The sequence below is a fragment of the Peromyscus maniculatus genome, chromosome 15 (genome assembly GCF_049852395.1).
Source record: "Peromyscus maniculatus bairdii isolate BWxNUB_F1_BW_parent chromosome 15, HU_Pman_BW_mat_3.1, whole genome shotgun sequence".
Classification (NCBI taxonomy): Eukaryota; Metazoa; Chordata; class Mammalia; order Rodentia; family Cricetidae; genus Peromyscus; species Peromyscus maniculatus.
The window spans coordinates 63,195,575-63,208,949 of record NC_134866.1 but is presented as its reverse complement, the minus strand read 5'-3'; the positions used below and the strand labels follow the sequence as shown (position 1 = coordinate 63,208,949).

The 13,375-nt window shown below is 40.1% G+C and overlaps 1 long non-coding RNA gene across 1 annotated transcript; it reads left to right on the top strand.

The window, feature by feature from the left end:
- The first annotated feature begins 3,056 nt into the window (after positions 1-3,056).
- Positions 3,057-5,484, top strand: LOC143268769 (uncharacterized). The gene is made up of 2 exons (XR_013044896.1): positions 3,057-3,192; positions 5,156-5,484. It is a non-coding gene; the product is annotated as an uncharacterized LOC143268769 (long non-coding RNA).
- Positions 5,485-13,375: the final 7,891 nt, after the last annotated feature.

Below are 13,375 nucleotides of genomic sequence, written 5' to 3'. Positions count from 1 at the left end.
AATAACATATTGATCTTAGTGGAATTTCTTTGAGTTTCTCTCCATTTAAGTTGATGTTAGGTATGTGCTTGCTGTAAAATGCCTTTATTATGTTTAGGTATTTAGGCGCTAGGTTTTTTTGGTGAAGAATGTGTCTGCCTTTTGCCTTTGTTCGAAGAATCTGTCAGAGTCTAAAGTGAAGAGTTTTGGATTAATCCCATGGGCAGAGGAAATCTCAAAACAGCCTAGTATAGACTCTGTTGTGTGGTTATTAGCAATAACTCTAATGAAGATTTATACTGAAAAGGAGTAAGCTGAGCAGGATAAATTACAAAATGTCAAACTTAAGGAGAAAAAGAGCACCAGGAAGTAGAATGGTTGTAATAGGTGACTGACTAAAATCAAGACCAAGAAAAGGTTGCCCACTTTCTCCATATCTATTCAGTACAGAGCCTGAAGTGTTAGCTCGAGCAGGAACACAACTGCTGGAGATCAAGGGGATACAAACTGGAAAAGAAGTCAAAGTATCTTTATTTGCAGATAATATGATAGTATACATAAATGTTCCTAAAATATCATCAGGGAGATCCTACAGCTGATAAACACTTTTAGCAAAGTAGTTGGATGATACAAGATTAACTCACAAAATTAAGTAGTCTTCCAATATACAAATGACAAGTGATCTGATAAAGAAATCAGGAAAACAACAACCTTAGCAACAGCCACAAGTAATATTATAAAAATTGAAGTAACTAAACAAACAAGAGAAAGATCTGCATGATAAGGACTTCAAGTCTTTAAAGAAAGAAATTGATGAAGACATCAGAATATGGAAACATCTCCCATGCTTATGGATTTGTAGGATTAACATAGTAAAAATGGCCATCCTAGCAAAAACAATGTACAAATTCAATGCAATTCCCATCAAAATTCCAACACAATTCTTCATCGACTTTGAAAGGACAATTCTCAACTTCATATTTAAAAAACAAAAACACAAGAAAGCTAAAACAATCCTGAACAATAATGAACTGCTGGGGGTCTCACCGTTTCCAATTTCAAGTTGTATCACAAAGCTACAGTAACAGAAACAGCATGTTATTAACATGAAATAGACATGCTGGAATCAAGTTGAAGACCCAGACATAAATCCACCTGATGTTTGATAAAGGAGCCAGAAATATACACTGGAAAAAAAAGATGGCATCATTGACAAACATTGTTGGTCAAACTCAAGGTCTGCATGTACAAGAAACCAAATTGATCCATACTTATCACCTTGTACAAAACTCAATTCAAAATGGATCGAAGACCTCAACATAAAACCAGATACACTGAACCTCACACAAAAGACACTGGGGAATAGCCTTGAACACATTGGTACATGGGAAGACTTTCTGAACAGAAAACCATTAGCACAGGCACTGAGATGCACAAATAATAACTGGGACCTCATGAAACTGAAAAGCTTCTGTAAGGTAAAGCACACTGTCAGCAGGACAAAGCAGCAGCCTACAGAGTGGGAAAAGATTTTTATCAACTCCACATCTGATAGAAGACTAATATCCAAAATATATAAAGAACTCAAGAAACTAGACATCAAAAACCCAAACTGTTCAATTTTAAAGTGGGATACAGATTTAACAGTATTCTCGCTAGAGGAAACTCAAATGGGTGAGCAACACTTAATGAAATATTCAACTTCCTTAGCCATCAGGCAAATGCAAATCAAAACTAGTTTGAGATTCCACCTTACACCTGTCATAATGGTTAAGTTTAATAAATTCAGTTATAGTTCATGCTGGTGAGGAGGATGTAGAGCAAGGGAAACACTCCTCCATTACTGGTGAGAGTGCAAACTCATACAGCCACTTTGGGAATTAATATAGCAGTTCCTCACAAAGATAGGAATCCATCTACCTTAAGATCCAGCTATACCACTCTTGGGTATATACCCAAAGGATGCTTCATCCTACCACAAGGGCACTTAACCATATTCATTTCTGCTCTATTCATAATTATTAGGAAAGAAAACTCACTAAAAGAAAAGGATAATCATCGCAGGGTCCTGGAAGGGTGAGGTCCTGTCCCACACTGTTATGCTGCCTGAATCAGTCTGCACCATCCAAGCCCGTGTGGGATAGAAGAAAGCCCATTCTATGTGCCTCTCCAATCTTAAGGGTAGCCCTGAGGCCATGCTGGTACTTCAAGGTCATAGGTAGAACAGTTACCTGCTACATCTCTAGGGGCTGGTGCTTCAAGGTCATAGATAGAATAGATATTCACTACATCTCCCCCTTTTGTCTAAATAAGAGAGTTCTAGCCTAATACAAAACTATATACAATAGGAATGATTATCAAGTATTGTCCAGGAAAGGAGAAAGGTAAAAATATAAACAAAATAGAAATATAACCAGCAAGAATAACATCAAGCAAGAAACACACATTAAATGTTCAGAAATGTCCAGATCATAGGTAAGTGGCATGTTACAGATATTACTCCAATAGTTGTCCTATCCTAAAGAATCTAACTTCAGTATCTGAAATGTTCTTAGCTAAGATATGAGAGGAATGTAACTGTAACTATCTAGTCTTCAACCCCTCAAAGACCTGAGAAGGAAAATAGTGTTACCTGAGAAAACAGGAAGTGAGAGCAAGCAATTTCCAAAAAAAAAAAAAAAAAAAAAAAAAAATTGCAAGAATTGACAGAGACAGCTGGCTACCTGGACAGTCACCTAAAGATGCTCAGTACTGTTGGGGCATCCATTATTAGCTACAGGCCTAGAATATCTGACAGACCATTTTTAGAAGCAGGAATTTTGAAAGACTGTCTTACCCTGTCTTGGCAGGGTTCAGCAGTCGCTTTTCCTTGTGTCATGCTCGTCCAGAAAGGACAGTGTGCATACTGTCAGCAGTCAAGGCAAGGGAAGCTCTTTGCCCAGCAGGCCATTTTGTGCCAAGAAGAAGACAAACTTCGATACAGAGTGTCTTTGAATTGAAGCCCCACATTCTTTTGGGAGTAGATCTGTGTTACCAGGAACAATCATGTCTCATGGCAACAGAATTCTAAGTTATCAAAACATTTAAATGCCATATTTTCTAGGGAAATGAAGTGTTTGAAGATTATCTATCCATCTGACAAATGTTTCTGTAAATCTGGAGAACCTAACTTACATAACTATAGAAATGACAAGCATGGGTGATTATAAATCTGTAAGTCTTATCTACCTAAATAACCTAAGGGCTAAGGCTTCACATTATCAAGGCAAACAGTCTGTAAACAGATGTACAGTGTAAGGATAATGGCCTCAAAATTGTGACAATATACAAAATATCTTAAATGAAGGTAGAAATGTATAGTGCAATATGACAACAACGTCTTTAATATATATCAATATACAAAATATCCTAAACAGAGGTAGAACATACAGACAGTATGACAATTATAATTTTACATTTGTATCAATATGCAAAATATTTCAAATAGGAGTAGGAACATGTGTACAATATGACAATTATAGTTTTGAATTTGTATCAATATATAAATTATCTTAAATAAGAATAGAAAAATAGTTTACATTTGTATCAATATACAAGAATCCATATCAGTATAAATTATCTAAGTTTGCTAAAATTAGTTTACTAGTAGATACAATAATCTACCTTAATATTCTATAACAATATCCTAGCCTATCTATTCTCCCTTTTTTCTTTTCTGAAAGAGAATCCTGAGTTTAAATTTTATTGTTCCACCCCAACCCTATTACAACTTATCCATAACCCTGAGAAAATAAAACCTTTTTGGGAGAGGGGGCATCATTTTCTTAAAATCAACTCTTGCTGTCTAGAGGGTGATGGTATCTCATGGGATCCTGTAAGAAAGCTAAATGGTTAAGTCTCAAAAGGACTAGCTTTAAAGTTTGTAGCCAGTCTCAGAGTAATGGGTAAGGTTATCTGAAGTTTTGGCTAGATGTGCAATATGATGGACAATCTCATCTTGGAATTGTCCTGAAGAGTTTGCAGTCCAAAGCTGATCATTAAGTGGTGTTTTTTTTTTCGCTCAATGGCTTGGTTATGGAGACGGTAGAGTCATTGTTGTGGGGCCCCATCTTCCTTCTGGAGACTTCAGAGATTGCTAATAGGAAGATTTATTTTTCACTGTGGAAAATTTGGACATTATTAATATCAAAATGCGATTTTAGGATGATGTAATATGTGAGGAGGGACTCCCAGGAATCAAGAATAAGCATGGAGAGTAATAGAATCTTGACAAGAATGGTCCCTAGATTATTTATTTTCTTCTGTCCCATACCAGTTGGCTCTTCGGATATGAGACAGAATCCCCTAATTTTTTTTCTTTTAGCAACATGCTTGGGTTTAGAGAAGGAGAGAGCCACATTCCAACTCAAAAGCCAGCTTGATTTATAATTAAATCAGAACCCAACTTTTCTAGTTAAAAAGATATTGATATGTTAGGCAGTGAGATATTACCCTGTAGAGTATATTGGTAGCAGTAGTTCCTTCCCCTCTATATTTAGACATCTGGGTACCCAAGGCCTTTTGAAGGTGGTCTTAATAAATAATGAAAAAGATGGAGCCCCAACTGGCCGTCTCTTGTCACCAAATGAAGCTTCCAGTACAGGGACTGCGTTACATTCAACTGAGTTGTTGGCCAAAGGCATCCTATGGAAATCCCCCAAGCAACCCAGGCTGTTGCCAAGACAATAGGTCACTCTTCACAAATTGACAGAAAGACCCCATTGCTGAAGACCACACATATACATACAGCCATTGAACATACAGAAGTCGAGCTGTTACCTATATAGAACTCCGTACTCTAGTGTCGTTGGTACAGGAAGGTATTCTGCAGGCTACCAAAATGAAAATGTAAACAGCAGCACAACCACAAACCCTTTGCTCTACACACTGTCCTGCCTGTCAAGCATGCTCATGCCATGGTGGCACAAACCTTGTGGAAATAACCAACCGATTTCTGATTTGCTCTACAATACAGAACCCATACCCAACACTGCTTGGGTGACCAAGAGCCAGAGACTAGATAGCCCAGAGACCTAAGGTAAAACTAAATACTAGTGGCTTAAATAAATAAATAAATAACAAAAAATAAAAAAGCAACAATGATATGATCCCTAATCATATTCTGCTGTAATCGTAGACTGATGCCTTATTCAGCCATCGTCAGAGATGCTTTCTCCTGCAGCAGATGGGAACAAACACAGATGCACAGCCAACCTTACACAGAGAAAAAGACCTTGAGACACACAGTGTCTCTAAATGAGATATCACCATCAAATCTTCAGAGCTCAGAGAACCTCATGGAGGAGAAGACATAAAGAGTGGAAGCCAGAGTGTACTGGAGTATTCCAGGAGAACAAGGGCCACTAAGTCAACTCACAGAGACTGGAGCATCAAGCATGGCCCTACATGGGTCTGCACCAAGTCCTCTGCATAGAGATTAATATAGCTTTCAGTTTTGTACTTTTATGGGACTCCTGAATGTGTGAAGAAATGAGTATATGACTCTTGTGCCTTCTTTGGGGGGTTCTTTTCCCTCTGTTGGTCTTATCCAACTTCAATGTGATGGGCTTTTGTTTTATCTCGTTGTATTTTATTTTGTTAAGATTTGTTGTTATCATTTAGAAGCTTGTTCTTTTCTCTCATGAGAGACAAAAAGGGAGTGGATCCAGATGGGAGAGGAGGTGGAGAGGAACTGAAAGGAATAGAGAGAGAGGGAATTGTAATCAGGTTATATTGTGTGAGAAAAGAATCTACTTTTAATAAACTGGAGGAGGAGAAAGGCATCTTATTGCTACACGTGTTGAAGGCAGAAATGTCCTGCCATGAGCAGAGGCTGGAGATTCCAGAAAGGGGCATCTGGCATTATCTTATCTTTTTCCCTGAGGAGCACCCCTTTCCAGGAAACCATGCTGAGGACATGTCTGAAACTGAGAGACACCTCCACATCGGGGATGACTGACTAGTTCACGACCCACCCCTCTTCCCCGGTCTGGTAAAACCTTACTAACTCCAAGGCTATGAGGGATGCTTTCCTGCTTCAGGCTTCTTGAAGAGACTCCACCCCGCTCTTCACCTCAGCTTTCAGAGACAGCCCACAATCCTTAGGTCTGGAAGACTCGGTCACGTGACCTTAACTTCTTGATACTCTTGTCACTTCTCTATTCTGACTCATCATTTTCATTACTCTCTTCCAAAGACCCTGGAGTATACACTACCTCTGTAAACCAGGATAACCCCTAGTCTTAGTTAGGCTTTCCATCGCTGTGGAGAGACACCCTGACCATGGCAGCTCTTATAAAGGAAAACATTCATTTGGGGTGGCTTACTTACAGTACAGAGGCTCGGTCCGTCACCATCATGGTGGGGAGCCTGGCGGCATGCAGGCAGACATGGTACTGGCTACATCTTGATCAGAAAGCAACAGGAAGTAGACTGTGGCACTGGGTGTGACTTGAGCATACATGAGAACTCAAAGCCCACCCCGACAATGACACACTTCCTCCAACAAGGCCATACTACAATAGAGCCACACCTCCTAATAGTGCCACTCCCTATGAGATTAGGGGACCAATTACATTCAAACTACCACACCTCTTTCTCAAAAACAATTTGTCACATCCACAGCAACACATCTACAGGTTTTAGAGGTTGGGATGTAGATTTGGCATTATCCAGCCCACCTTACCCAGCTGCTTCTCATGATAGGCTTTATTTTGAAAGTTAACATGATTATTGTATATTTTACTGAACTTTTTTATTCTGCTCTCCAAAATAGCTCATTCTACAACATCACTCCTTATTCTACCGTTAGTTCAATCTTCAATCGTCCTTGCTATGACAAAACATTAGTGAACTGTTCTGGTCTCCATCCTTCCCCAAGGGTTACTGAAATGGATTTTCAAAAGAAGCAACCCAATCTGTTCCTGCCAGATAGAAAGGAAAATATCCTCTTGGCCTTTGTAATGAATTATAAGCCCACTCATACTTGGCCTTAGCTGCTGGAATCCTCACTCATTGTCTTCCAGCTCCCCAAATGAATTCTCAAAGGCAGTGATACGAGTGAGCACCTTGCAGGTTTCCGAGTGTGCTGTGTACAATCACTTCTCCCGCAGCCTCTCTGCCTAAAGGACTCACCCCCTTTCTCCAACTGACCTACTTCTGTGGACCCCTCAAGACTCAGTCCATTCATACTTTATATCTTCTCCAGTGCCTAACCTGACCATGTTCCCACGGTCTGCATTTCTGCCCTGCAGAATTCTACAGGATGTATTTTTTAAAAATCTGCAAATGCTTGTTCAAGACCCTGTGTTCTAAGTTGGTCTGCTCATCTGTCAGTGTCCGTTCCCAGTTATTCTTTCAGGTATTAGCAATGTCTCCTTTTCATAGATGTTGTTAGAGACCTGGCACAAATTTATCCCTCAAAAGATTTTTGTGTTTTTTTATTAATAAATAAGCTATAATCTGCTTTGGTCTGTTTCCCATTCATTCATTCATTTTTATATATAAGGCATCTTTTATTTTTTGTTTTGTTTTTCTGTTTCCCTCTTATTTAGCTGCTTTTGCTACTCACTCTTTAAAGCTCTCCTGAGTGTTTTTCCAGGTACTTTCACGTATGTGACAGACGTGTGTGCGGTGTGTACACACGTGTGTGCAGTGTGTGGCGCACATGTGCAGAGGTCTAGGGAACTAGTTGCCTGTCCTCCATCACTCTCTGCCTTATTTTTTTTTTTAGGCAGGATCTCCTGCTAACTATGAAAGGCATGGTTTCCTGACAAGGCCATCAACCTGTACTGTAGGCCTCAGCAGTCTTGCTGTCTCTGCCTTGCTCGGTGCTAGGTGCACACGCCCGTGAAAGGCCTTCCCTGTCTTTTACATGGGCACTGACTTTCAAACTCCCATCCTCATGCTTGGCTAGCAAGTGTTCTTAACCACTGAGCCACTTCTCCAGCCCCTAGCATCTACATTTTTCTTAAAGCTCATCGCATTTTTCCAATAAACTCAGGAAAAGAAGCCAAATCCTATGACGTTTGTCCATTACTTTTTATACAGCATAATGCTATTTCATAGGTGATCTATCCTATGGTACAATGTAACTGGGGTTGACACTGGCTAATTCTTACTATCATGCCTTGGAGGAAGTATGAGTAAAATGCTGTATTTAGTTTTGCTGATCTAATTAATATTTGCTGGTGGCTTTTAAGGAGTAGGATGTTCTGTTCTTTCAGACACACAGCAGAGGGGTTCCCTGTGAAATCTAACCTGCATGTCACCATTGAAGTGTCCAAAGAGAGCTTCTGACCTGTTAACACCTGTGTCTTCATTTATACGGGTGCATACCCATGGAGGCTAAGTTGGTCACTTAAAATACTAGATCCTGGAGACGGAATGATAAATGGGTCCCTATGCTACTGTCACAGAGGCTGCTTGGTAAGAAACGCATACCTCACAAGGACACTGTGAGAGTTAAAACACTGGTTAGATCCCTCTTGGAAATATAAGTAGCACTCGTAAAGAATGTGAGCAATCACGTGCTTCCTGTGACTTATACTTTACCATAATTTATACTTTACCTTAGGCGTAATTGTTAGGGTTTTATTTATTTATTTATTAGTTAGTTTGGGGTTTTTTTTTGGGTGGTGACACCCATTTATTCTTCCCTAGGGCCATAAAACCACAAGAATTTTTCACAAAAATCATCTTTAAAATATATATTTAGCCTCTTATTGACCCCTTAAACTAGCTCTTTACTACTGCAGGGCATTATAAATTGTTCTAAATTTGTTTTGGAAGCCGTGGGTACATTTCCCCCTCTGCATCCATTCATAACCCCCATTAACTTCCATGGGGATCAGATCTCCCTACATCAAAGGAAAACCGGCTCATGCATGTTTAAATCATGATTAAAATCTATTCATGATAAAATAAATTGTAAGAACTGAAAGCCAAAAGAAGCTGTATGGAAAAACATGGGACCATGTTGTGTTTAATTAAAGGAGCTCACATCTGTGGATAACTAAACCGGCTTAGCAGCCCCCAGCACAGTTTCCAATATGTGCTCCATCTCAGGTTATTTACTGTAAAGCACCCATATTATAAACTGAAATGTGTGTGACTTAGAACTGTCTCACAAAACTATGCTTGGCCCTGTGTGTCTTGACTCTGTTATGAACACAGAAGAGAAGAGCCGCTGCTTGGGCTCACACTAAGTTACCTGTGGGTAGAATTTGATCTTACCTATTTATTGCCATATTTTAAAATTATGTCATAAACACTTGAAAGTTTTGCATCTAGAAGACTGCCTACATCTATGCCCATGAAAATTGAGTAATGGAATTCCAAACAGTCCAATTTTTCTTATAAAAGCAGACCTGTGTAGTGCCTACCCTCTCTAAGAACATCACTAGGAGGCAAATGCAAACTTTACATACATATTTCTATGATCCTTTGAAATGTTTGCTTTGAAATACAGATATATCATACATGCAAATAAATACACTAATTCACCCATGCATTTAATGAGATGAAGTCAACTCTACACCCCACAGCAGTAAGTGCAATACTAAAATTCATTTCCATTTCACAAGTAAACATCATGCACTTCTCAGATAAAATGTGAGAAAATATGAATCTAGGTGATTTTCAAACACAGTTTAAAATAAATGGATCTTAACAGAAATACAGTTGTCCCTTCAAATGACAGTGGATTGATTCTGAGACCCCCCGATGATACCCAAATCCACAGATGTTCAAGTCCCTTCTGTAAAATGCTGTAATTCTTGCATACATCCCACATACATCCTCTCATATACTCTAAATCCATCTGTAGATTACTTTTGATACCTAATACATTGCCAATGCTATGTGAAAAGATGTTATTCTGCATTGTTTAGGAAATAATGAAGAAAATATATCCATATACATTCTATACAGACACAGCCATCAGCCTAACTGCACAGAACATAATACAGCGGAAACGATGCTCAGTTGCTGGTAACAGTCTAGGCTAAGAAGCGGCAGAAGGCTATGGCAGAGTGTGCCTGCACACCACAGATTACAGTGGTACCCGGCTCATATAAAATTCAATTTTGCTATTTAGAACTTTATGAAATTTTTATATGTATATCCATCTACAATTGGTTGAATCTGATGATCTGGAACACCATGACACAGTACTCAGTTCCTCTAGGAGACAGTGAAGGAATGTCCCCAGCTGCTCAGACAGTGCTCAGTCTTTAGCTATGTAAACAATACTGCATGAAAGGACAGTTCTGTGAAAGGAATACAGAAAACATAGGTTCCAGAGGCACCCAAGACACATCCAGGAAGATTTTTTTAATACGTGAAATTAACAAATATGTAAGATAACCTTCAAAAGATTTTGTGATATGCTATTTTAGGTATACATTGACTTTCTATTCCCTAAACACACCAAAGTGGGACAGAACTGGGCTATTTGAAAATCCTGAAGGTCTTTGCCATTCCTAATTCTCTTGAATCTCCACCTCACTTTCTTCTCTGAAGCAGCTATGCTGTGGGTCCTCATATGTACTTACCTTCCCACACTGGTTTCCAGACAGCGAAATAAGTGCCCACACAATGGCAACTTTTTTGTAGTCGTCTAAAATGATGTTTCCAAAACCCCATTTTTTCATTGAAAATAGATTGTTTTTCCTGCGGCATATTCTGAACATGGCTCCCCTCCTCCAGCTCCTCCTAGATCCTCCGCACCCACCCAACCCCACACTATTTATCCCTTTGTCTCTCCCATTAGAAAACAAAGAGGCACCTAAAAAGCAATGAAATAAAATACGATAAAAACAAACAAGAATAGGAAGAAAACAATCAAGCAAAAAGAAAGAAAAGTCACAAGAAAAGCATACAGACACTGAAACACATGTACTCCTCCACAACAAGATTCTCTAAAACAAGACCAGAAATCATAAAATATAAGCAAAAAAAACTGAAGCTAAAAAAATAATTCCCAGATAAGGAATTATGAAACAAGCAAGCAAGTAAACAAACAAATCCAAAATGCCAATGAGTTTGTTTGGTGTTGGCCATCTATTAGTGGGCGTGGGGCCTCCCTCGGGTGTGGTTTGGTACCCAGTGAGACTGCACTGGAAAAAAGCAATTTTTCCTTTGCAAGTGGTTCAGTTGGAGATAGATTCTGGGTTAGGGACGGCATCTCGTGTCCACTTTCCCTCTCAGCACTGGGATCCCATCTGACTTAGACTATACAGGCCCTGGGCTCCAGTCTCTGTGAGCCCAGACATGTGTCAGTCCTGCTGAGAAGACCTAATACTATTAAAATAACCATAAGAATTGATATCACTTATTCAGCTCCTACTGCATCTAAGGGATGAACTACATACTTTCCATTTTTATTTACATAGTGGAGTGTGTGTGTGTGTGTCTGTGTGTGTGTGTGTGTGTGTGTGTGGATGGGTGGGTGTGGGTGTGTGGGTGTGGATGTGGGTGTGTGTGTGTGGGTGTGTGGGTGTGGGTGTGGGTGTGTGGGTGTGGATGTGGATTTGGGTGTGTGGGTGTGGGTAGGTATGTGCCTGCCATAGCATATCTGTAGAGATCCCTGAACAACTTTTGGAAGTTGTTCTTGCCTTCCACCTCGTTCAGGCAGAGTCTCTGGTGCTAGCTGTCCGGCCGTCTTCTGGGATTCTCCTGTGTCCACCCCCCTCTTGCAGCTGGCAGATTGCTGCTATGCGTGTGTGGCATGTGTGCTGCTGTATTACCCTCTGGATGGCTGTCATGTGTGTGTGCTGTGTGTGCCGCTGCATTGCCCTCTGGACGGCTGTTATGCATGTGTGGCATGTGTGCCGCTGTATTACCCTCTGAGTAATCTTCCTACCCCTATGCTGCAGACTCGATAAGGACTTTTTTTTTATAGTCTTCAAGGTGAGTTTACAAAACAGATATTTTGAAAGAAAAGCTTTTTTTAAAAAAAAAAAGAATGATTATGGTGGTGTGTGAGCAGCAGTCAGGGTATACACCCAGAGCCATTATCACACATAAGTTGCATACAGTGATGGACTAGGTGTGACATTTTTAGGCATGTGTAGAGTGCACTTTGAGGATGTTCATGACTCTCTTACCATCTCTTGTTCGTCCTCTCTCCCCCACCGGTTCCTTTCCTTATCCAAATAGTTCCCCTGTTATTCTCATCATTTCTTGTTATTGTTTTAATCTAGATCCTACATGTGAAGGGAAACACATGTGTGGTGTTTCTCTTTCTTAGTCTAGCTTATTTTGCTTAACATGATGACCTCTGATTCCATCCATTCTCCTGCAAACATCATTTCATTCTTAATGGCTAAGTAATAGCCAATCATGCACACTTACCACATCTTTTTATAATAATTAAATTTATTCATTTATTTTACATCCCAACCACAGTATCTCTTCTTCCTCTCCTCCTATTCCCTCCCTCTACCTCACTCTATCACCCCGCCTATGGAATGTGTGTGGTGCTGTGGATATCATTCTATATAAATAAAACACTGATGGCCAGTGACCAGGCAAGAAATAGGTTGCCAGGCAGGAAGTAGGTGGGACAAGGAGAGAGGAGAAGTCTGGGAAGCGGAAGGCTGAGGGGAGAGACACTGCAGCCACCGGCAGGACAAGCAGCATGTGAAGACGCTGGGAAGCCACCAGCCACGTGGCAAGGTATAGATTTATAAAAATGGGTTAATTTAAGATAAAAGAACAGTTAGCAAGAAGCCTGCCACGGCCATACAGTTTATAAGTGATATAAGTGTCTGAGTGATTATTTTATATGTGGATTGTGGGACTGCGGGGCTTGGGGAACCTGGAGAGAAGCCCTCCGGCAACAAATGGCGCCCAACGGCTCGAGTTTCCACCTTAAACCTGAGAATATTTAATAACCAATTCTAAACAGAGCCAAAACCAGGTTCCTGCTTCTTGTCTCATATGAGCAGCTAGACGCCGCAAAACGCGGGTTTGAACACTGGCGGGTTCCTGGCGTGTGCGTTTGACCGGCAGTATGGCGGGAATGAGGGGTCTAAGACGCCAGAGGCACATTATGCTGTGTAGTAGATTTAGTCTTTACTAGTATTTTTTTAAAAAAAAAGGTTTCTGGGCTACATGCTGCTTTGATAAAAGCTTAGACCCACTATTTCTGAGACTTGATGACTCCCAGAGCTGGCGGAAAACATACCACTGCCATGTTGGGAAGCTGAAGTGGGTGGAGCCAGCAGCCACAGCGCTGTTTCAGGCTTAGAAGAATGCAGTTTAAAGCAATAGGCTCACAAAAAGACTGATTCAGATAACATCGTTTACAATGTGTGTAAAATATACGTAGGCTTGAAAGAGACAAAAAAATTAA